Source organism: Rissa tridactyla, chromosome 6, assembly GCF_028500815.1.
Source record: "Rissa tridactyla isolate bRisTri1 chromosome 6, bRisTri1.patW.cur.20221130, whole genome shotgun sequence".
Lineage (NCBI taxonomy): Eukaryota > Metazoa > Chordata > Aves > Charadriiformes > Laridae > Rissa > Rissa tridactyla.
The window spans coordinates 58,326,122-58,350,908 of record NC_071471.1 but is presented as its reverse complement, the minus strand read 5'-3'; positions in this window follow the sequence as shown (position 1 = coordinate 58,350,908).

Here is a 24,787-nt window from a genome sequence, read left to right as displayed (position 1 = left end):
TTCAAAGCAACAGTCCCCAGCCCCAGTAAAGTTTTCTATGCAAGTCAGGCATTGCTGGTGTGAGGTACCTCTCCTTGTCTTGTGTCCCTCCGGCACTGGGAGCCCCCCTTTCTCAACCAGGTGGACCAGCTTCTCTGCTGGGAAACGCTCCGGCTCCCAGGCCCCAAAGGGCAGCTGGATGTTCAGCCTTCCACACCAGGTCCAACCCATTCAAGGCATGGCTCAAGCTGTGCCCATTCTCTGTGCTAGCAGGAGCATGCAGAGGTATCATTTGGTACAGTACGCTTGGGTGAATCGAGCGCAGCAATGTTATCCCCACTGCCCACTCTGCCTCTCCTGGAGGGATCAGCCCTGGAGCAGTCAGCAGGAGGCACTAACAGCATAACCTGCAGCTTAAGGTGAATTTGCAGCCTGATGACTTAGGGTGGCAGTGGTGGGGGCCACGTTCCCTTCTGCCCCTTCTGCTGCAAGAGTAGAAACGCCCAGCAGAAGGGCAGGGCAGCCAGCAAGGGAGAGCAAAGGACAACCCAAATGCTGCAGGCCAAGGTCAGATGGCAGACATGCTGTACCCCTCACCGTTTAAATGGCCTCAGCCCCAAAACTGGACCTTTGCACTGCAGCAGCTGGATGGCTGTATATTTGCTCATGAAGTGCCTCAGCCTAAAACCCAGCTTCAATACTGTCTTCTGATGTCCCTCTGTGCAGTACAGCAGTGGCTAAAAGCTTGTGGTGCATCAGGGTGGCTCCGGGCTGGATGCGTGATGAGTTCAGCTGTCCCGGCTGTGGAGGGCAGCAACATCTGGGAGAGCATGAGGGAATGGCTGCAAATTGATGTATTACACATGCCTCCCATTTGTGTCGGGAGCTCGAGTGCACCATGCTGACAGAGTCTGACGGGTTCAGGCTGCAGCCAGCCAGCTGGAGCCCGGGGAGAGCAAACTGACAGGTTTCAGCCATCAGCTGGGCACAAGGAACCTGGACCTGGTCCAGTTTCTGTCCAGCCTTGGAGCTGGGCTAACCGACAGCTCTGCTGGAGGCCCTGCGATGTGGGCGGCTCGGGTGGTGTTTGGATCTCATGGGGATTTGGAGTGGGCAGTGCAAGATCAGCAGGTTTGTGCTGGGTGACCTGCTTTGCCCCAGGCTAGATGTGAGCTGTGTGACTGGCCATGTAGCTCCCCTGGTCCCCACTATCAGCTTGGGCCAGACATCCTTTTTCTCCTCTACACCCAGTGCAGCTCGTGTTTTATGAGGAATTGAATTTAGTTACGTGGTTCATTGACTCTGTGCCCTGGAATTCCCTCGCCCCAAGCACCTCCTCCCTCTAGCACGTGCTGGGAATCTGCTCTGAAGCAAATCCCCTCTGATATCCACTAATCCTTTCTGTCTCACTCCACCCCATCGTGCCCTGAGCTGATACTGCTCTCCCCTCAGGGGAAGAGACCCTTCCCCAGCAACCTGCTTAACAGGAGCTGCTGCAGCCTTCTGCAGTAAAACACACGCTCAGCAATGTGCTGTCCTCTCCTAATCGACTGCTGGTACTGGTTTTGGCTGATGGCAACTGGAACCGTAATCAGCATCCATAACACTCCTCTCCAAACAACAAGTTCCCTGGCAGCAGCGAACCCTGCAAGCTGAGAGCTTCCCCTGAGCTTGATGCCTGCCATGAAGTTTAGATCCTTGTGCAAACATCTCTTGAAGAGAAAGCCACCACTACACCTGCGGCAGCATCATCATCTTCTCGGCCACCTTGCCTGATGACAAATCGCTGTTTCGCGCAGGCTCACGACTAAGAGACCGGTGCCTGATGGTGGTGCTTTCCCCAGCAAACACCCTGATGGTGGATCTGGGGCAGTCAGGGGAGGGATGCAACCTCGGCCCCTCTCCTGGTCCTCTCTCCTGGTGCTGGTATTGTGTAAATGTTGAAATATGGCTCTTTTTTACTTCCAGTTATGAAAGGTGGGTATCCTGCTTCGATCTGTCTCTCTCATACACATTCATAACATTCAAATTTATAATGTAATCTTACTTGCCGTTCCATATTTATGAGAAGTTTTGATGGGTGTTTCTTTATGTGATAATATCAAGCAGAATGCTAACCCATTGCCTCAAACCACTGTAAAGTCGTTTTCTTACATAATTGACACCAGCATATTCTTTCATTATACAAGATTTAGCATGCATCTGCTCCACCATTGCACGGCAATAGATGACTTTTTCCAGAGTCTCCTATTATCAATTCAAATTAGCCCCATTTCCCGAAGCTACTGTATGGATTTTACAGTTGACAGTAAGGGAAAAACACAGGAGCATAATGACTCTATTAAATTATTCAGGCCTAGTTAAACCCAGTTCAGTCTGAACTGGAGAGCAAGGAAACAGGGAAGAGGGGGGAGAAAGGGAAAAAAAAGCCCTGAACTCCATGCAACTTATTGGTTATAAAATGCAGCCATCTTTACAATGAGTTATAGAATGCATCACCTGTAAGAGGCCTGGAAGTCCTTAATCAAAGAGAAAAGTCTGTCATATAACAGCACATTCATTTTAGTTAGGGTAATTGGGTTCAGCAAGAGGCTAAGAGGAAAAGTTTGGTGAAGAGACAGACATTTATCACCTTTTATCTTCCCCAAATTTTGGTCCTGCTTGGTTTTCCCTCCAAGCTGTCTGGCAGGGCTTCCTGCCTCCTGTTTATCCTGTCACTGCTTTTCCTCCTGTAAGGATGGGCAGCTGGACATGGTGCCATTGGGTTTTGCCAGCTGATGCCATCCTAACAAAACACACTGTACTTTGTTCCTCTGGCTGGCAGGCAGACAGACGGGTAGATAAGGATGTGACTTCGGAGGGGGATGGACACATAAAGGGGTGACACTTGGCTGCTCATGGATGGATGACTGGAAAGAGAGAGAAATGGGACTAGGAGGTTTGGGAGAAACACATCTAAAAATGAAGGACAGATCAATCATAGAATCATCGAATACCAGGTTAGAAGGGACCTCAGGGATCATTTGGTCCAACCTTTCTTGGCAAAAACACGGTCTAGACAAGATGCACCCTGTCCAGCTGACTCTTAAGTGTCCAATGTCGGGGAATCCACCACTTCCCGGGAGAGATTATTCCCATGGCTGATTGTTCTCATTGTGAAAAATTTTCCTTTTTTGTCCAATCACAATCTCCCCAGGAGTGACTTGTACCCATTACGCCTCATCTTTTCCATGTGACTCCTTGTGAAAAGGGAGTCTCTATCTTCTTTGTAGCCATCCTTTAAATACTGGAACGTGGTGATAAGGTCTCCCCTAAGCCTTCTTTTCTCAAGGCTGAACAAACCCGATTCTTTCAGCCTTTCCTCATATGTCCAGCTTCCTACTCCTTTGATCATCTTTGTATGTATCTGGCTACCTGAGACATGGAAAAATGAGGGTAGGAGTCTACCCAAAAGACAGGTAGATGCTGAGTTCCTGAATAGTTTTCTAGGATCTCACACTGAAATGAATATTTTGTGCGTGATCAGCTGTAAATGTCAGACAAACGAGCCCTTTAATATACAGTGCGGCCAGTCAGCCATCTTCACTCCTCTTGGCAGCCCATCACCTGGTCTCCTTGGCCCAGTTGCACCTCCAGGTTTGGCTTGGAGCCCAGTGCAGACAAATGGAAAACACTGGCCTCAGGTATAATGGTGCTCCTGCTACTTTGCCTGGATTATCAACAAGCCCTGATGCTTGTCCATGTCCTCTAGAGTCATGCATAGTGGGATGGTAACAATTTGTAGCCTGTCCAGCTATGCCCCTTTAACAAACAGCACCAAACTTACAGCACTCTATTCGCAAACAGGCCCCGCCATAGCGCCAAGACTTCCATGTCCATGAACAAAGCTTTGCACTAACCCATGGTTGTGATAAAATGGGTCAGCAGTGGAGCAAAATCCCCCTGCTGGGGGCGGGGGGGCTGCTGGAGGAGCAGGAGTGATTCAGAGATTGTTGTTTTTTTTCTTTTTTTAGGGGAGGATAGAGGCAGAAAAGCAGCAGGGAAGAAGACAAAGGTCAAAAGGAGCTTTCCAGGAGTCATTCTGCACTTCTGGCTTGAGGCAGAAATGAGGTTCTCACAGCTGACCTCTGCTGTTTGGATATATTTGCCCAGGTTGAAAGCGGTGAGTCCAGTACAGCGTAAACTTGTTGCCTGACAGGTTGATATAATGCAGCATGTTCTCTCACTGCTGGTGGCTTTATCTCACACATCGGCTGATGGGTCTTTTACAGAGTTAAAGATTGTCCTTCAAATCTGAGGGCCCTGGGTTGAACCCCCTGAGGGGTTACACAGGGAAGTGATACTTCCTGTCCTACAGAGAAACTCCCTTTCCCCAAGTATTTTGGCAGTGCTGAAGTGGTAGCTGGCTCTGGAAAACCTAGCAGAGATTTTCTGTGAAACTTAGCACGCTAGCACCAATCACCATGGGACGTGCTTCGCCCAGCAGCTGTGCTCTGTCAGCCTCCCCAGCGCCTTGGTGACAGCTGAGCCCCAACGTATGGATTCCAGGCTTGCAATGGCTTGAAATGTCTGGTGCATGCAGCAGCAGGATGGGAGCTGGCGTCACCTTGGGGATCCCAGCCAACGCAAATGGCTCTCCATTAGCAGAAATGAGCCTCTGGGATCAGGAGGAAAATGCTGACAGAAAGCAACATCAGCCCTTCTTCCCATGGTGTGCTCCAAGGAGCTTGTAGACTTGCCTCATTTGGGGCTTCCTCTCAAATGGGATCTTTCTCCTCTTTTCCTCTTTGTGTTCAGGCTGTACTCAGGCTTTCTTCACTCTTCCTTCTTCATCCCTTGCTACCTGCTCCAACAGCTCTTTCTTCCTTTCTCTCCAACAGCCTGTCCCCAGGGTTTCACTGGCTGCTGGGTGTTACTTTCCCTTTTGCTTCATAGCAGCAGGTGATAAGGCCCAAAGAGAATATACCCTGGGGAGCTGTGCCCCGTAAACTGATGGTTGAATTGGAAAGGATCATTTAACAAAGCAGGGAAGTGAGCGGCTCAAATCACAGGACTGTTGAGGAGTAGCTGTTGGAATCAGACTGAGGGTCCATGCCCCAAGTTCCTGCTATCTCCCCTTGTTCAGCAGATCCCAGAATGTTTTAGAGCAAAGTTTGGTGATGCTGCCTGGTTTAACAGAGCCATGCAGACCAGAGGAGCCCTGATAGCAGAGCCGGGGATATAACCTCCCCAGCTAGACAGATGCTATAGCTGTTGGATGGCTTGATGCCCTTAGAACAATGGCTGGACTGGGCTCCCCACGCTGTGAGTGGTATGATGCTGGGTGCATGGGTCCACAGGTCCTGTTCACCAGCTGCTTTTCAGTCCGTGCTTCTGCATTTGGGGGTGGGCTGCCCTGACTGTCCCTAGTCCAGCATCGGGGCATGCAGGAGCCCAGCTTCACATTCCCTCCAGCCCAGGTCATGGCCGATCTTTTCAGAAAATTTGCGTCGAAGGGCGAAGTCTCTGCATAGTTTAGCAGCAGCTGTTTTGCCTGATTTATTGGCTGTTGCAAAGGCCTGTGCAAATGTAGCAAAGTGGTCTATTATCGCAAGATATATCCAGTGCCCCCTGCCTTGCGGATGACTGATGCCCTGATCCGGCAGCTTATTTAACACCTGTTCAGTTTCAAGCACGTGGGCCTGACCCTTTGAAGTCCTCTGGGAGCAGTGGCAGAGCTCATGCTCTCATGGTTTGAGTGTGTGCTTCAATATTTGCATGAATTGGGGTCCCAGTGGGGCTTAGATTTGAAAACAGCAAGGGGCAGGACAGAAACCGATCTCTGTGAAGGCTTTTACCCACTTAGAGGGTTCAGAGAATCGGGCAAGATTAGGGTACACTTGGACACAGGCTCGTCCCTTTGTGCCACTGTGGGGCAAGGTCATGGCTGCATTCACAGACATAAAAATCACAGAGAAATGGGGTTATGAAAACGACAGAAGTGGGGCTAGCACAGTGCGGGGAAGGTACAGCAACCAGGTAAAACCCCAAACATCTTGCACAGGGCCCCCTCAACAGCTTTTGTTCCTAATGAGTGAAAACGAAGCAAAACTGAGAGTACTCATTTGTTATTCTCGCCTGCCTTCTGGGCGGGGAGTTTTCTGGAATGTAGGGTTGTTGTGAGATGGGGCTTTTGGTACCCAAATAGCCCAGGATGCAAAAATAAGGCATGCTTTGAGCCATTTTTTTAGAAAACATACAGAGCTTTCTGGCCTGGCTGTGCCTGCCGTTGCAGGCTGTCTGCCATCTAATTCTAAGGAAGTTTTTTTGTGGATATTGGGAAACCACTTCAGCCCTTCCCCAAACACTGTAATGGGAATATTGCTTTAAAACACCCAAATATCTCACCATGGCAAATTCTCCAGAGGAGATGGGCATGGGAAAGAAACAACCTGAAACAATTTGTTTCACCAGTCATGCATTCTTCATTTCAAAGTGGCATTTTCCATTTTAAAAATTGGCCAGAATTTTAAGTAGGGCAGAAAAGGTTGCAGGAGGGGCAAGTTGTTAAAAAAAGAGTTGGAGCCACCATGAGTCCTGGAGTCAGCAATAAAGAAATCGTGTTCTCGACAGGGAAATGAGAACAGCGTGACCCTGTCACCCAGCTGCAAAGTGGACTACCATTTTCCAGCAGTGATGCCTGGTGTTATGACAGCTCTTAATTAAGTTCTCTGTTAATGATCTGGGAAGACGCTGCTTCATTCCTGAAGCCTGTAGGTGGTAGTAAAGGCAGGAACAGATAGTGAAATGACACCAAAATATTTAGCACCCGTTTTCGTTCCCAGTGGGAGCTGGAAGGAGCCCATGGGAACGCTGACCTGGGGTTTGAAATAGCAGATGAAGGTCAGCTTGGGAAAACACAGCTGATCTGCCAAGGGGAAAGTAACAGATGGGCCCCATCAGCTTCATTCCAGCTCCCAACTCAAAATACCCAGTGGCAGCTTGGCTTGTCATGGCAGGGAAAGAATCCCGATCCATTTTCATCTGCTTCACTTTTCATGTGAGTTGCCACCTTGTCCCTTGTGAGCTTAAAGCAAAACAGGCCGGCTTTTTCCAAAGGGAATAAACAGAATGAAATCTTATCATGTTCTTTTTCAGTCCACGTTGGTTCAGCTGGTGTTGGAGTGGGGGAACATCACCCTTGGGCATAGCCATGAGTAGCCAGTAGAGAGGAGATTGCCATGGGAAAGATGCCTACATGATTTGGGACTCCACACAGACATGCAGAGGGAAGGATCAGCCTGGGAACACCCTGAGCAGCTCTACCTATGGTCTAAGTAGAGTAACAAGGGTCATTTCCAGGCCTATGACACGAAAGCCACTGGCATGATTGGAAGACGTTCAGGAAAAGCTATGAAAACAAGCAGAGGTGTAAAGAGAAAGATTTACAAGGAAAGATTAAAGGAGCTAACTGCAAGAGCTTAGCCTAATGATGACTCACTGAGGACATGATGATAGCTTGCAAATATCTGAGGGGTATTAGCACTGGGAGCCAGTCCTGGGGGGATGAAAGGGTATAATTTAGAGGGACAGGCAGCAGGGAAGGGAGGCAAAATAGAGAAGGAACTTCAAGAAGTTTTCAGAGTACCAGGAGCATTAGGAAATGGATGCGCTCATCCGGGCAATGGCGGGATGCAGCCCAGGCCCCACAAACAGCCTGAGCAAGGCACTGGGATGTGTACTGGGGAGAACACCTGGTGTGAGAGGCAAGAGTGGGGCAAGCTCACAGGCTTTTCACATTGCTGGCCCATGTGAACCCTGGCCTGACGGGCTGGAACACTGCTGGGGAGCAGTAAAACACCGGGCACAAGAGGTAAGCATTCGTAGATGTGCTGGGGCCCCCTGCCAGGTGGGCATGGCTCAATGCTGGATAAATCCATGCCTTAGCCACACTCGCACATCAGTCAGGGTGCACAGTCCAGGCCTTTGATGTCCGACCCTGCCCCCTTTACTGGTGCCCTCCGTGTCTCTCTCAGAGCTTCCCAGTGCTGTCTCTGCCATTACTGCTCAGGCTCAGCCCTGTACCCCTGGGCTCTCCCTGCACCCCACCTTTCCTCCCAGTCCCTGCTAGGGGAGCTCTGCACATCCTTCATGCCATGGTGGGCCTGACCTTTCCCACCTCTGCTATTCCAGCCCTCTGTCTTTCCAAGACAATGATTTCCAACCATCTTAAGTAGCACTCACAGGGATCTTTCCATTTTTTGTGATACTGAATATCCACTGGCAGCAGGCTCTGAGGAGAGCGAGCACCCTCCGGCCACCTTCCCACATGTCCCCATGCATCCTAGCAGTGCCAGATACAAGGTCACCTCTGGAGACCGGGTGCCACGTGGCACAGAGATGTGCCAGCCCCGTCAGCTGATGCAAACACCGCTCCTGCTCCCAGGGAGCAGTGCCAGGCAAGGATGCAGCTGACTGCAGAGAAGGGAGGGGATGGGAGAGCCAGGGAAGGCTGATTGGAGGGCCTGACCTTGCCTTTGGAAACCCCAGAAGCTCTGCCAAGGTTGCCCACCATGTGATCTCCCAAGCAGGGAGGCTGGCTTTCCCCTCTGCATCCCTCCCCAGGCAGGGATGAGGCCCCAGAGACAGGAGCCCCTCAGTCACATCTTGCTCCTGTCTGAGTACGGCTAGGCTGGCAGGTCCTCCTTGCAAAAGTCTCCTCAAGACCTCTCTGAATAGAGACACGCTTCCAGCCCTGCTGGGACGGTCACCCCTTGGAGGTGCGGACATGTGGGCACAGTCCAAGGGAGTAAGGCTGCAAGCGGCATGTCGCAGAGGTGGCAGGGGGAGAGTGATGAATTCCTCAGTGTCTCCACCACTGGACAATCAAAGAATTCCTCAAATTGGTTGGATTTATCCAAAAGTGACATGCATCTGGGTTGGGGGCGGGGAGAGGGGGCTGGCAAGGACCTCTCCTTGTGGTAACAGCTGGGACCAGGCCTAAACATGATTAGCATTGTAAAAAAAAGAAAGAGCAAGACAGAAAGAGAGCAAGAGAGAGAGGAAACGAAAACCCAAGTCACAGACACAATTAAGATTTATGGGATGAGGGGACTGGGGATGGAGGAGAAGAAGGAGGGAAGGAGAAAGACTGCCAAGGAGGTGGATTACAATTTAATGCTTCTTCATGCTCAAAAATTACAAGTAGGGGCTGAGTGTCAGTCCCTGGGGTGGGGGCTGCTGGTGCTTGACTGGGCAGGAGTGGGGAGGCGGGGGGGGGGGGGGGGGGGTACAGGCTTGCTGTACTTTTTTGGGGAGGAACGTGTCCTGAGCGAGATGCCACTGGAGGAATGTGCAGGCATGATTTACAGCCCGCAGGACGAGCTGCCCGGCCGCACCGTGCCAGCACTTGTTTGGCTTGCGAGGCCTCAGCACCGTGGGACCCCGAGTGGTGCAGGGCAAGGGGGGCAGCCGGCTCCATCCCCTGGTCTCTGCCCACCCCGCGAATGGCTCCTGGGACAGATGGGCTCAGAAAAGCAAAGAGGCGAGATCAAAATTGGTTTGGAGCAGCACCAAAGTGCCGTGGAGAGGTGCCCAACACCCCCAAAAGACTTTCACTAGAGGAAGCCAAGGTTGGAAGCCAGAGGGAACAGGAGAGGACAGGTGACCCACTTCGGATGAAATAGGAACCCGCTGGAACCTCCTCCCAAAACCGCAGACCAGCCCAGCTTTGCTCTACCCCCTCTCAACTCACCCGTAATTTATGGAACAGAGGGTACATGATCCCAAACAGCCCTTTCACATCTCTGTCTAAGAGCTGTCTTGTACCAGCTAGAGCTACGACATGGCATTGACATTTTCCTTCTGCCTCTCTGAGTTTGTGTGCAACTGCCGATGGCTTCACTATTTCTCCTTCTTTTTTTCCTACGGATGAGCGGCTGGAAAGAACCCATCCCCCCTCTCTCCCAAAATCAGCTTTCAAAGCCAGATTTTGTTAGATGTGCTGGGCTTTCCAAAAATCAAAACAAACCCCTGGTTGTCATTTTTTGCTTATTTTCCCTTGCTGAGACCCGAATTGGACACGAGAGCTTTGCAGAATTATAAATAAATAACAAGGGGGATTCTACAGAAGTGAAAAGTTTCTGCAGAAGGACTTGATTTCCTTTAAGAAATGTTTTGTCAAAAATGTCACCCAGCTCCACCAGCATTTGCTGCAGACGTGCAGAGCTCATGAGCAGGGTTATCCTTTGCCCTTCCCTGCTAAGTCATCGGCATTACCGGCTCTGTTGTCTCTCATCTCATGAGGAAAATAAGGCTATGACTCCGCTGACTCTGTCCAAATAACACCTTGTTGCTTGCCCCAAAACCACTCGTGGCATGCAAAGTACCACCCTTCCAGGATCTCTGCGTGCCCTCTCACCAGCTTGGCTCCCACCGTGAGCAGCAGATGCGAGATGTGGAGAGCCAAGGGGTTGAAATCTAGTAAAGCGAGGGATTGCTGCTGCCTTGTGCCCATGATCTGTGTCCCTGGGTAACTCCAGCCACACTGCAGACCAGCGAAGGAAAATTAGCTTCACACCCCAGAGCTCTACAGCCTGTTTTGACAGTGTGAGAATCACAGTGTTTGAGGGAGACAGGGACTAGCAACCTTCTCTGTTTCCCCAAGTCCTTCTATGTTCATGCCTATTTCAGGGTGCAGAAGATCAGCACAAAGGACTTAGTGGCTGATCAGCCTATGCAGTGTCACAGATGGGACGGGGGAAAATACAGACTCAGGACCATCAATGCACTTGCAGGAAGGATGTTAATCCTGGCTACTTTCCTACAGCACTTTATGCCAGGCAGAAAGGGATTGTCAAGCAAGGCACCACTAGAATGGCATCAGATTGTTGTCAGAAAGTGGGAAAACTGTGGAATAAGGAAAAGTTTGGGGTGTTTAGTTTCACTACAGCAGATGGGAAAGTAAATTAATATGAGGAATTTGGGAATTTACAGCGGAACCTTGACTGGACCCACCATCCATCTGGGCTGCCCTTCATCCATCCCTCCATCCATGGATCTTCCGTGAACCACCCATTCATCCGTTTATCTTCCTCTTCCTGCCTGCAGTAATTGTTGGCACAAGACATTGCACAGAGGAAACCAGCTGCAGAGCACAACGTCAATTTGTATTGGTACTAATTCCCCAAGAATGATGCTTCGTGGTCGTACAGGCTTTCTGGTTGCCCTTTATGCATTAACCATTTGCACATAGCAGAACAGCCACCCCAGCATTTCCATGGCATGGGGCCTGCTCAGACAGGAGCATCGCACCCAATCTTCTCCCCATTAAATCAGGACATGGGAAAGCAAGGAGGGTGGTGGTGAGGCCAGCAAGACCTGGAGCTAACAGAGCAGAGAGGGAAGCAGAGGTAGGGGTTAGATGCAGGCTGATGGGAGATACCCGGTGGGGAGAGGTGAGAACAGGAGAAATAAGGGGTGTTTGCAGGACATGGGCAAGAGGGAAGGTCGGCAGCTGCAGTGCTGGGAGCAGGGGGGCTCATGCTGTGCATGGGTGCCTTGAAGTGGTCCCCTGGGGAAAGGAGAAGCTGGGAGAGGTAATGAGAGGCAGCAAGACCCAGACTCCACGTCCCTTGGAGGTGAGTGGCTCTGCTGGCTCCTCAGCCTGGCAGGCTGCTCTGTCCCATGCTGCTCCTCAGCCCTGGCAGCGTTTTTCCAGCTGTCTCCCCTCTCCAGGGCAAACCCTGGGGTTTCAGCAGGAAAATGGCAGGAGAGCGCGCTCCAAAGTGGTAGGTCTGTAGTCTCCCATTGCACCGCTGGAACCACTGCAGGTGACAGTGGCTGGCATGCTGAAGGGAAGCCAAATGTTGCTCCCATCAGGAATAAGGCAGACAGCATCCTGGCCCAGGTGGTTGTCCTGTCCCTAAGGCACTGGGAGTCTGCCCTGATACCGTGTCTGGTTTGGGAGGGTGGTGGAGAAGCTGGGTAAGGTCTGGTGGTGGAGACTGTGGCAGGGGCCAGTGAGGAGACAGCAGATCAGTCCTGTGCTGCAAGAGAAGGTATTTATCATATTAGCCAAGTGTGTCCCTGTGCTTCTGCACCTCAGACCAGCCTTGCAAGAAACCTGAGTTATTTATTTGAGGCAAATGTGAAACCTCTCTGCCCCTTTGCTGGGGTCTATCCTCAGATGCCTCTTGATGCCTCTTAAATCTGGTCCAAAACGCTTCACACTGATGGGCTTGGAAAAGGGACCCAGGTGCCCTGCTCTGATCTGAGCTCATGATTTGCTCTGTTTGGGCAAGTCGCTAACAGATTTTTCTAATGTTTTGGATCAAGGCACCTTTCCCATTGCATCTCTCTTTCCTCTGCAGCACAGGTCACATTGGAGCCAGCCTGGCTGCTCCTGGGCGATAGGCTACATAAGCCAGGGAATTCCTCTGGATACAGGGAAAACATGCTGAGAGGAGATAGAGGTTGGTCGACATACTGGAGCCTGCAAGTTTTCCATCCCCTTCAGAAATGTATAGTCTGGTACTTTCTTTTTGTCTGGTATTGGCATCATCACATAGCAGTGAGGTACAGAGTCAAGCTCCTTGTGTCACCCCTGTGTGCTCTGCTGTTCAGTTGCCCTGGAAGCCCCTTGAATTCTGTGTTTCAAGGCTGTGAGAAGACATGGCAGATCCCTCTGCTATTTTGTACAGTTTTCTCCTGTCCCTTCACATTCACCCCTTCCCTGTCTGCTTCTGCTCTCCTAGAAGGGGAAGTTTTCCCAGTCTCCCCATCAGAGACTCAGACAGACATATCCAGGCAGGAAATGCTGCAGTTTCAGGATCCTTGTAGGGAAAAGAAATGGCTTAATGCTTAAATACCCTCCTCACCATGTCGACACCTTCCTCCCCCCGACCTGGCGCGTGTTGAGCGAGCAGCAGAGTACCCCAGGGAGCTCTGCTCCAGCTGCACGCTCATCAGCCATACGGGGAGCGCGCAGCGGTGCTTCTCCACTAACGCTCGCCGTGTTTAATCACACATCTGTGGGTTCAAACAGATTTAGCCAGCACAGGAAGGGATGCGCCAGGTAGCAGCAGGTGACAGAAGTTGCTGATTCTGGTTAAACTGTGAAAAACGGATAAGGGAGGCAGAGGCAGCATCATGGGAAGAGGGGAGCCACAGGCATCCTGGCTGGGGCATCTGTGGCAACAAAATGTCTGTGTGTCTGTGTATGTGTGTGTACACCCAAGTGCACATGGGAATATCTAGACGTTTACACCTCTTTGATCCCCACAGGGTGCACAGCCTGCGTCTGCCATGCCCACACTACCCGGTTCACACGTGGGTCGGCGGCGCCTGGGCGCGTGGGTGATGTCTCTGTACACAGAGCAAACCCCGCGTAGGTTTGGGCTGAGGTGTCTGTGCAGCAGCCGGAGCACACTGTGATGATCCCACGTGGGTGTGTTGGGACAACAGGGTGTTGCTGTGTGTGTCAGAACCCTACGCGGGTGTTTGGCAGGGGAAAACCTTGAATTTCATGTAGGTGTTTGCTGAGGTCTGTGAGATGCTGTTTTCTTTATTTGTTTGCATGCACCAGCAAGAGAGATGAGCAGGGGTGCTGTGTCTTAAGCACCAGGGGAAGTCAGGGCTGGAAAATGAGGGTTTTGGAGCTTGGGCTCCTTCCTTTTGCATGCACGTGCGTGTGCTTGTTCACCCTGCTGACAGCCGCATGTGTGCAGTGACTGTGTGTGTCCCATGTCTGTACATGCACTCAGCCAAATGCCTGCACACAGGCTCCTGGGGAAGGAGGCGGGTGGGCCATCATCCCCAGCTGTTGGCCATGGCAGAGCCTGCATGGCACAGACAGCTCGGAGCAGCCCCTCTGCCCTTGTGTCCCTGGCACAGCTTCCCCTGCGGCTGGGGAGAGGGAGAGGAGTCAGGCTGGAGACTCTCACGGCCAGTAGGACTGCCAGCCCATGGATGGGGAGCCAGGGCACGGGGGCCTGATGCTGCAGCTCACGAGCAGCTATTTAGCAGTTCCCACTTGCTGACAGCACGGGCAGTCACAAGGTCCCCCGAGCTGCATTTCCCCCCGGGGATGCTCCCCAGCTGGCTGTGCCCACGGCCTGACTTTCATTCTGCCTCTGCTCTCCCTGTCCCCAGCTTCACGGTGCCCTGCTGCCACCTCTTCCCCTGTCTTAAAGCCCAACCAGCAGCCTTCACACTCTCCCATTTCTGAGCGTATCCAGGCAGCCCCTTTCTGTCTCCTGCGCATCCCAGCTCATTGTCCTTCGGTCCCAGCCTACCCCGTATCCAATACACAGGGCGTCCTGGCTGGCAGCCGCGCTGTGCCGGCTGGTGAAGGGGACAGGTGGGGTCAGAGGCAGTCTCTGCTCTGCAGCATGGCACAGTTTGGAGCCACATTTGACTCCCCCAGCGGGAGGGAGGCAGACGAGGTAATGGCCACTCTTTCGGGAACATGAGCATCCATCTGGTGTGCTGAGGGCACAGGGGGTTTGGCACCCAGGAGCTGGCTCTGCCACCACGTGTCCTTGGAAGGGCCAAGGCTGAGCTCTGCCTGGAAAGGGAAACTTGTCCTTCCCTCTGACCTTGGGGCTGAGCAGTTCCTGTGGAGCACACTGCATCCCTGAGTCCCTCTGCTCTGCTGCAGGTCTCCACACAGGCTGGGGACAGTCCAGCCTCTGCCTGTCTCTTCCCAGGCTTGTGTCTCGCCCCCAGCTGTGAAAAAAGATCCAGGGGATGCTGCTTTGGTCCCTGCACCTTGTGCCCTTACTTGCATCGGTGCAAAACGCAGATGTGAGCATCACCTCAGAAAACTATTTCATACACCCCAGGTGTATTTGCAAACAACTGTACCTCACACCAAAGGGTGAAGAGTCTGGAGATGCACAAGAAATTCCCACCACAGCACTGCAGGACCTTACGGGAGGGTTAAAAGGGAAACATGACAGCAAAATGGGAGGCACGTGGCTGAGCTGACTACGGAGAAGGGTCTCCAGTACAACTGGAGCACAGTTAGTGGCTTACCTTAATGAACCCTAATGAAACTCAGTAAAGCAAGGAGGGGATTTAGTCTGTTCTGCTCTTTCCCCCTTCTCCAACATCTGCCTCGCTTTCCCTCTGCAACACTGGCTATTTTTATTTTCCCCTTCTGTGGTTTAATAACTAGCCCTCTGTTTCCCTCAAACTTGAATTTTTGCTATTCTCCCAAATGGACACCAGAAAAAGGAGGTTAATTCCCCCATTGGATGCCAGCACATTTCTGCAGATGCAGGAGCCTGCTAGAAGGTGTGTCCTTGGGAGGAGGTGGCAGGGACGCCCGGATGCTGGTATAACCTCAGTGTTAGTGCTGACAGATGCACAGTTAATGGTCTGTTTTTTTAATGTGTGTCACTTTGGGATCTAAAAACCCAGACTGGTGAATGGAAGCCCCCTTGTGCTGCAGCATCAGGGCACTTGTTTGAGTCCCAAGCAATTCAGCGACTTTCCACCTCTGGATCTCCTCTGAACGAGTGCCTGGGGGAGCCAGTGACCACAGCATGTCCTTCTTCCATGGGAGGATGTTTCCGAAGTGCTGCTGTGTGAGGGATAGCAGCTCCTGGACTGGAGTGTGCTCTTGGACTCACAGGCTTTCCGAGGTGCCTGGGGCAGGATGGGGAACAGGGCCTGCAGCAGCCAGACATCAGTGCCAGGGCTGGCAGGAGAGAAGGGTGCTTGGAGGTTTAAGAGTTCCTTGAGCATCATCCATTTCTGTGGGTGGATTTATGCCATAAGGATTTACCTGCGTCCCCACTACCTGCTTCTGCACAGAAACCCAGCACCCTCCCAGGTGTGGCGGCAGAGGCTGGAGTTTGGAGCCAGAAGGTGCAAGGCTGATCTTCCTTCCAAGAAGTCTTTGGGGGCTGAGGGGGAAAGTTGGATGATGGATGGGACATGCAGGGCCCGCAGGTTGTCACACTGACTCTCCATCTCACAGAAAACACCAGCAGACATCACTAACTTATGTCCCCAAGGCCCTGTGCAGCCCACTTCAATCAGCACCGCGACTTTAGCATCACTCCCCTCCTCTCACTGCTCTGCACCCGCCATCACGCTGTACCCCCAAAAACTGGAACCATGGCTCATTTTCTCCCGGCACCACCAACCACCAGGGCTGTGAGACTGACACACACAAACACACCCGGTGCTCACACCCGCTGCCCCCCACCCCGCTCATGGCACGGCAGCAGTCCGCGCTGTGCCGGGACCCGGCGGGCAGCACGCACCATCTCTGCCTGGGGCCCTGCGCTCCAGGAGCCCCCCACGCCTGCTCAGCCGCCCCGGCTGCTCTTAGTTTCTCCCTACTGAAGAATTATGTAGCATGAAGAAGCAGACTCCACCATCTTGAACTGGCAGTGAACTTTGCTTTCTACATATAAATACAGATAGCAATCACACCCCAATCAGCACACAAGCTTCAGGGCATCATCACGGCAACTCTAACTTTCCCATTACGATAATGTGATTTTCACTCAGTCTATAATATCACCAGCCATGAATAAAACAACTGGCTTTTTCTCTCTCTCTCCCCCCCTTCTCTCTCTCCCTCCTCCCTCCCTCTCTCTTTCTCTCTCCCCCTCTCTCGGATCACAGTCTTTGCATACTAATGATGGCTGAATATGGCTTCCAGGGTGCGATCTCTGATGGAGGGAGGAGGTCAGGCTCTGGGTGGATCCCCGGTGCTCTCTAGTCCTCACACGCATGCCTTAGTCTCTTTTACCCTCCTGAATACGTGGAACCTGGCTGGACAGACAGACCTGGCTGGACGGATGGGCAGTAGCTGGCTTCTTGCCCCGTCTGTGTCATGCACCTGGAGCAGGGCAAAGACACGCTGCGGCTTGTGTGGTGGGGTGAAAGGGGGGGGGTCTTAGTCCGCGAAGACCCCAGTGCCTGCTCGGCTCCCTGGAGCACCTCCATCTCTGCTCAGAGGCTCTGGTGTGTGGGAAATGTGTCAAGCTGGGATTAATCCTGCCCCAGGGCACCCTCAGCAGCTCACCCCTGCCGCTCAGCCAAGCTGTTTGTCTAACCCCGTTCAGGTCTGCTGTCCCCGAGGATGCACGGAAGCCAGATCATGGAAGCAATCCAGCTGAAAACAACCCTATCACCAAAAAAAAAAAAAAAGAGTCATTCCCAGGGAGATCAGGTCCCTGATCCAACCCACTACATGGAGCAGGGCTGTCTCAGGGAGTTACTTGGATTTTCCCTCTGAAAAGCAAGTTGCTGGATGAGACCCATCCTCCTCTGTGTCCCAGTACTGCCTGTGTCATTGAGGGCTATTGCAGAGGAGAAGCCCCTCTGCAGCCTTTTAGGGAATAACTCTGACCAGGGGTTCCTGCTCATTTCAGCACCTCCAGAGCTGCAGCCTGATGAGCTTAAACCAGCCAGAAAGGGCTCCTGCCTGATCTTGATGATTTCCAGCAGACTGAGCAGCACTATGTATGTTCTGGTGTAACTCGGCCACCACTGTGCCCAGTACTACACACCCTGCTCTGCTGCAGCCCCAGCAAACGTCCCGTGCCTGCTCTGCATGCCTCTGGCCAGAGCTGGCACCCAGCTGGCACAGCGATGGGGCGGAGGGGAGAACTCCTATACACGGGAACTTCAATGAGTTGCGTTGGTTTGACTTTGTTTCCCATTCTCCATCCAGAAACTGCCATCCCAAGGCACAGAAAACCAGGAGCAGTTTTGCCCCTTCCAGGCCATGCTGATCCAACATGCAAAGCCAAAGCTCAATTCACTCGCATCCTTCCCCTGCTTGTTTTCTGCTACCAAAGTTTTCAGTAGAAGTCTCTTGTTTGGGGACAGTGGTGACTTAGAGCACTGTGAGGTTCTCTAACTCCAGGCTCCATATTAGAGCCAAACACTATTCCTTTAACTCCTCCCCACACAGTGCTTTGGTTAGGGTTGTTGTCTCCCGGTGGGTAATTAACTCTCTTGAACATCAGCAGCTGGCCCTGGGTGGGAGCCGTGCTGTCAGAGCACAGGATTGGGTTGTAAGGTACAAGAACACCTGTTTGTGCCTCTTGTTTTCTCCCTAAAATCTATAAAGTGGGAAAGGGAAGGAGGCATGGTCCTGCTGCTGCCTGCTCTGTTCCAGAAAGGTGCCTTTGGGCAAGCTGCAGTGTGGAAGGGACTGGCTCTCCTTTCCCCAAGGTAAAGGGATGCATCAAGCACTAATTGCTCGAGTGGTTGCTAAAATGCCCATGTTCCTGACTAGTGCTCCCTGCTGTGTCAGGAGGGCTGCAGGGTGAGTGTTGAGTTGCTGGGGTCCTGTAAAGGGTGTCTGAAGCAGCAATAAAAGGAATTAGGACCAGAAGTGGGGCAAGGTGGCGACTAGAGTTTGCAGACAGCAGATGTGGATGTTGTGGCTGAAATTGTGGACATCAAGGGAGTTGTCTTGCTTGCTTGCAAGTTTTGAATGCCCAAAGGGGAAAAACAGTCAGGAAAACAGAAAGGAGCAGTGACATCCTAATTTGTGCTTCTGCTACAGGTCTCTTGCTGTGCATTAGGGGTGACAGACTACGTAGGGCTGATTCTGCTGCTGCTGCTAACTTGTGCCAGTGCTTTACTGCACTGGGCTGGGCAGTCGCTGACCTGGCAGGATGGGTGCACACAAAGCCAGCCCTGAGCACCCTCAGCCTGAAAGCCAGGGGTTGCTACGCTTACAGAGGTGCTGTGCAGCATTGCCACAGCTCCCGACTGCTTTGCTGGAGAGCCATGCAGGGAAATGGGAGTCTCTGTCCCTGCAGCCTGTCTCTGGGACAGGATGAGCAGGGAAGCTGCATATTACAGACTCTTGCAGCAAAAGCTGGCACTGAACCCTCCTGGTTAGGATGTACCATGGGGGGGCAGACAGGGCATCGCTCAAAATGAAAGACTGGGACAGGCTGCCTGCTCACTCCTGCCTGCGAGCGCTCACGGCTTGTAAGCGTCCTCATATAAATCAAGCTTCTTCCCCAGCTGGTGGCTGTTCCTGCAATCTGGGTGGCTTTGGGGGTGGCTCTATCTCCACTGTCTCTCAGGTGTGAGATGAGCTGATTCAGAGACTGCAAGGGGCTCTGCTGCAAACAGCCTGGAAAATCATGTCTGTGGATGAGAAAAGCGTGCTGGGCTGGTGTACCCCAGAAGTCTGTGCTGGGGGCCATCACTTGTCCTTTCCCCACCCCCCAGCAGTGCTCTAATACTGGGATGTGGGATGCTGTAGTGTTTCAGAGCCAGGCAGGGCTGAACCCTGAGCCTTGCAGCTTCCTCTGCCTCTTCTTGAGCTGACTGTGGCTCCCTCGCCTTCCCTGCCATAAAGAGCAGAGGTGCTCCAAAAACTAGCAGGCACATCTGCCCACTGATCCCCCCACAGGGCTTGCCCCACACAGCAGGGGACATGTCCCCTGGTGGGTGACAGGGCAGGCTGAAATAGATGGGGTTGTAACGGAGGCACCTGCAGGCAGGGCTACCTGGGAGACGCTCTTATCTGTCATCTGATTTATCCAGGTTAAAAGGCTGCAATCAGTCACCAAGGTAGATTCATTCCCTAGTAAATAGTGCCCGAGGGCTTCCAGGACCTATTTTACTGCTAAGCACTCTCTTTCCAATGCTTGAATACCTTTGTTCCCGATGGAGCCATTGCTGGCTGATATATATATGATATGGGGAGTCCCGGTGACTATTTTATTTTTGCTCTGCACAGCTCCTGGCCTTGTCTCGGCTGCATTGGGCTGCACGATGAATGATCTGTCCAAGGCTTCTTCGCATCTGGGGGCAAATACAGCCGAGACTGCTCTCAGCTGCTGGGATACCTGCCTCTGCGGAAACAGGCTCTGCCCAAAACCCTGGGGACTGGCACAACGAAAGAGGAGAGGTTTGGAGGGGAGCAAAGTGATGGTCAGAGTGCTGGTGGGGCTGGCTCGGGTCTTGGGGTGGGTGTGGGATGTGACCCAGCTTTCCTGCCTTTGCTGCTATCCCTGGGGCACTTTGGGAGGGGGAGGGTAACAGAGCTGGACTGAGGGAGGGTCATGTGCTGTGGGTGCCCAAACAGTTGCTTTCTCCAGTGATTTGTTCCTGCTGGACCTGCCTAGAGCCTGTCCCCCATCACAGGTGAGTCTCTTCCAGGTTTAGGTACTTCCAGGTTTGGGGAGGACTCCCAGGCTGGGAAAAGCAGTGACTGACATTGCTCTGATGGTGATGCCTGGACCCCAGTGATCCCCAGAAAAAGAGCCCTCTCTCGCCTCCGGGGTTCAAGTGCCACCTTTCCACAGGCCACAAAGCCATTCTGGTTTCCTCCGGGCACCGCGCTCCCCTGCCCAGGCCCTGGTCTTTGTGGGCACATTTGTATCTGACTTGGTGGTGGAGGAGAGGAAATCTCTGGCAAGAAGGCTATGGATACAATATCGGTTTCTCTCCTCATTTTAATTTATTTTGCTTTCTTTTCATCCCAGTTGAAACCAACAAAGCAGACCCTCAGAACTGCTGCCAATGGGGTGCTATCTCCATCCAAGCTCCGAGTGCCACCTGCTTCCCCACCCCAAAGGGCACGGGAAAGGCTGCATCCTGCCCCTTCCTTGAGGGAGAGCTCAGGAGCCCTTTTCTCCCACACCTTGTTCCTGCGTACCTCTCATGCACTTGTCCTGCAAACATCTGAGATTTGACTGCTTTTATTCTTTTTCCTGTCTTTGACAAACCTCTTATGCAGTCCATCATCCCAAATTGGTTTGTTAACTTCCCCCCCCTCTTCCCCATCCCCTCCCATTCCTCCTCCTCCTCCCCCTAATTAGATTTAGAGTGAAAGACTAATGGCGTATTACTTCGAGGGACTAGGCAAGCTTCCCAAAGTGCTTACCTAAGGGGAGAGCGCTTTGACTAATAGATGCGCATTAAGACTCTGCATCCATGTTGTCCTGAGAGCTGGAGGAGGGGGACCAAGAGCCCAGAGCAGAGCTCCAGTTATTGGTATCACTGGCTCTCCCCAGATTTCCAGACTGTGCCGTACAGTTGGACCATTACTGCTCTCAGATGCTCCCTTAGGGATGGGCTTCAAATTTAACTTGGCCTTTGGTAACACCCCAGACAGGTGGATTTGACTCCCAGTAGGTGCAATATGGTCCTTTGCCAGCTATAGATAAGAGCTTTCCTGCTTGGGGGAAGGAGGGCTTTTTCCCCATGTGGTGTTTGTGCAGCACCTAGCGCAGGACGGCTCCTGTAGCCCCTGGGGGAAGGGTCTGCACTGGTGCTTTGAGCGCTGGATCACCCGAAGCTGCCACAGGACAATACACTGGGGCAGCTGGAAGGAGTGCAGAGGGGTCTGTTTGGTGGTACGGAGAGCTCCAGGAGCTGCAGTATACCTAGACCTTCCTCCCAAGAATGTCATGATCATTTTTTCCTGCTGGTGCTTTGGCTTTAAAGCCTTCTGCGCATTTTCCAGGGGCCGCACCCAGCACTGGAGGGTTGGAGGCTGGACCCATGCAGAACCACACAGTGTAAGCTTTGGGGACGCACTGGGACGATAGGCAGTGATGATCAATTTGTCTTTCCATCGCTGCTCCTGCAATTTTGTTTCTGAACCTGTGCTAGGGTGCAGAACTGATTGGATCAGGCTGGCAGCCATCACTAACGTCATCTGCAACCTTCAAGTGTTTTGCAGCTCAATCCTCTGGACCCCTGGAGGGTATCACACTGACATTTTAAACCCTGTAAATGGCAGCAGTGCTGGGAGGCACCAGGAGAAAAGTCAAGTGCTTCAGTAAGACGTGGGCAGACGTGAGTTTGTACATGTGTGTTTGCTGGTTAAGTGGATGGGGACACCTAAACTTGGGACAGTGGTAGCCAAGGGAACTTGGTGGGGGTGCAAGCCAGGGGTGGGCAGAGGGGATGGGAGAGGACATAAAAATGGAGAGGAGCGAGCTGTGGCTGTCGTGGCCACAGCACAGAGCCTGAGGGAGAAAGGCTTTCCAGAAGCTAGGTTTAGGTTTGGAGAAGCAAAGCCATGGTGTCTATGAAATGCGGTGGCCAGGTTCAGGGGACTCCTGATGGTTGGATCTGGAGGTGGCATCAGGGGACAGCTTAGGGTATGTTTGTGAGACTCCTTGCTTTACCAGAGACAGAGTAACTTGGTAAATGGGCACAGCACGTGCACGCAGTCAGCCGCACATTTGTGTTTCACTTGGGGTGTCCAGGTGTTCCCAGATTTCTCTCTGCCACTTCTTGCTTGGGGCCACCCCTTTGGTGTCTGACCTCTCAGCAATCTCACCTTTGTGCTGGCCGTTTGTGAAGTTTTTTGTGTGTTCCTGGCATTGCTCCCTGATTATCAGTACCTCTATAACAGGAGAGATGTAGGGATAGACACAGGATGGGTTCAACTCATCCAGCTTCACTCACTAAAGGCAACACCTGCTCTGAGTCACCCAAACTTCTGGTACGCTACATGAGGATGCTTCAGGGGCAGCTTGGTCAAACCAAGCCTGAGTATCAGTGCAGAAGGAGTCTGTGGGCAGTGATGGGAACATGGCTCTGTGCATCTCCTTCGTCTCCTCTTGCACTGGCCAAGGACATGAAACCCCCAAACATAGACACTGAGACGAGGACTGACTTTGGCCCAGCTGCAGCATGGATCACAGCCTGTGTCCATGGCTCTCAGGCTTCAGGCTTTCGAGCGCTGGTACCTGGTGTGGTGTGTGCTGGGAGAAGGGCGGAATCCAGTGTCCAAGAGCATCCCCAGGATAACTGCTTATGTGCATGTAAAGTCAAGAGGGGGGTATACACCACTGTCCTGTTACAGGGAGCCGGGGGAGTACCACCATTCTGGCCAACCACCCATGCGAGGGGCTCCTTCAATCTTATTTATCCCAGCACTGGGGAGGAGGAATATCAGAGCTCCCTGTGAGCTGGACGCTGCTCCCTCCCTGCCCCGGCCACGGAGCAGGGTCACTCTGTAGTGCTCCCATCAGGGAAGAAGCCTTCCCGCGCCCTGACAAACCCCTAGTGAAAGACAATCAGGCTCGCTGTCACCGAGCTAATTCCGATGGCATAAAAGCAGTAATGAAATTCACGGCAGGATTAGCCTCTCCATCCAATGGGCCGGCGCCACAGTGACATATCGTGCTTCTTGCCCGAATGTAACACACCATCTAATTTACGTCGTGTAGCGAGCAGGAATGAAATGTTCATAAAGAATTGCTGAATCTTGTCACCTTAACTGCGGCCCCAGGCTCTGAGGCATCTGTCAGGGAGAGGAGAGCGGAGAAGGAGGCTCCTGCCTTGCAAAGCTGCGACCAGGGCTTTGGGAAAGGGGAGATGGCTGCATTAATCTTCTGGGTCTGTGCAATGGAGATGCAGTACGTGGGGACGAGGACTCCAGGCTGGAGGAGGGGGGCCGTACAGCTCCCTTGCGTGTTCGCACTGTACTGAATGGTGCCAGCGACAGGCAAGGGGTTGTTAGATCTTCCCCGCCACCAGAATTGCATGCCTGGGACGTGTGAGAAGGGACCTGTGGTGGTGTGGAAATAAGGGGCAGCATCCCTGGAGATCCATGTGCTCACAGCAGAACACGAGTTCCCAATTTCCATGTTTGGTCCCATGTGTAGGTGCACACTGGTTGGCAACTGTGGGTGTTTGCCTGTCTTGGGAAGCACGTGCGTGTGGGCATAACCCTTCTGCTGTGGCTCAGCAGCCCCATTCCCGCCCGCCCCCCCCCCCACCCCCAAATGTTTATTTGCAGTTAATTTTCATGGATCCTAATGGCTCGGATCCTGCTAGGGGGGATCGTGCTTGCCTCTTCAGTCAGAAAGTTTGCAGAAAAAAATAGCCCTTTCCTGTTGTGTTTGGAGTAATAGCGTCTTGGTGTCCGGAGGGGAGTTGGCAAGGAAACGGGGAAGTTTATTAAGAGTAAGAGATTGAATTCCACCGGGCTTAATTGGAAGTGCTTGAGCAAGCAGGGGAGGGAGCCGTCCAGTCCAGCCCCCTGGAAACAGCAGTGCTGTCCCCAGGCTCCATGCCCATGGGGCTGGCTGATCCCAAGGCCACCTCATCCCCTTGTCTGCTGGGCAAGCTGCAGGGTCTGGCTTGTTCGCTTCCTTGGGGTCACCCGTGCACCTCAACCCTGGCTTCTTACTCCATCAGTAGGTAAAGTCCCACATGGATTCTGGAAATTCTGGATCAGGAGGGATGCAGCTCTGAAGTGGCTGGGAAAAGGCAGTATTTGGGTCTGCATTTCATTTTGGAACCTGGTTCGGGACGCAGAGTGTGTGAGTGAGACGTGGGTGCTGTGCTGACCCAGAACCTTTCCATGAGAATCTGCTGGGTTATCCCCTGGGCAGGGACAGCACAGCTCCAGGCTGGGGCTAACAGCGGCTGGATGGGGTGCAGGTATCAGGTATGTAATTTGCAACTGGGATATTTTTGGGGAGAGTAACCTAAATTTGAGAGGCCTGCTCTGCTTTCCCATTTTAAAGCAAACAGGGTGCGAATCCACTTTTGGATCCCAATACCCACATCGTTCTTCAGGGCACAGAGAAGTCTCCAAGTCGGATTCCCATGGATGAAACCATCTGCCCACCTTGAGCTGGGCTGGACATTGCCTGCAGATAGAGCTGCAGCACCTTTGTGCCTCCACAGCACTGATACTTGCAGGCAGGCAAAGCAATATGGAAATGTGCCTTTGTGGCTGCAAAACGAGCTGAGTGCCAAAAGCCCAATCCCCTCCTAGAAAACCTTCTCCTGCAAGACCTTCTCCTGTCCCACACCAAGTTGAAAGGGGCATAAAATACTCTCTTTGCTGATGAAGGTAAATGGG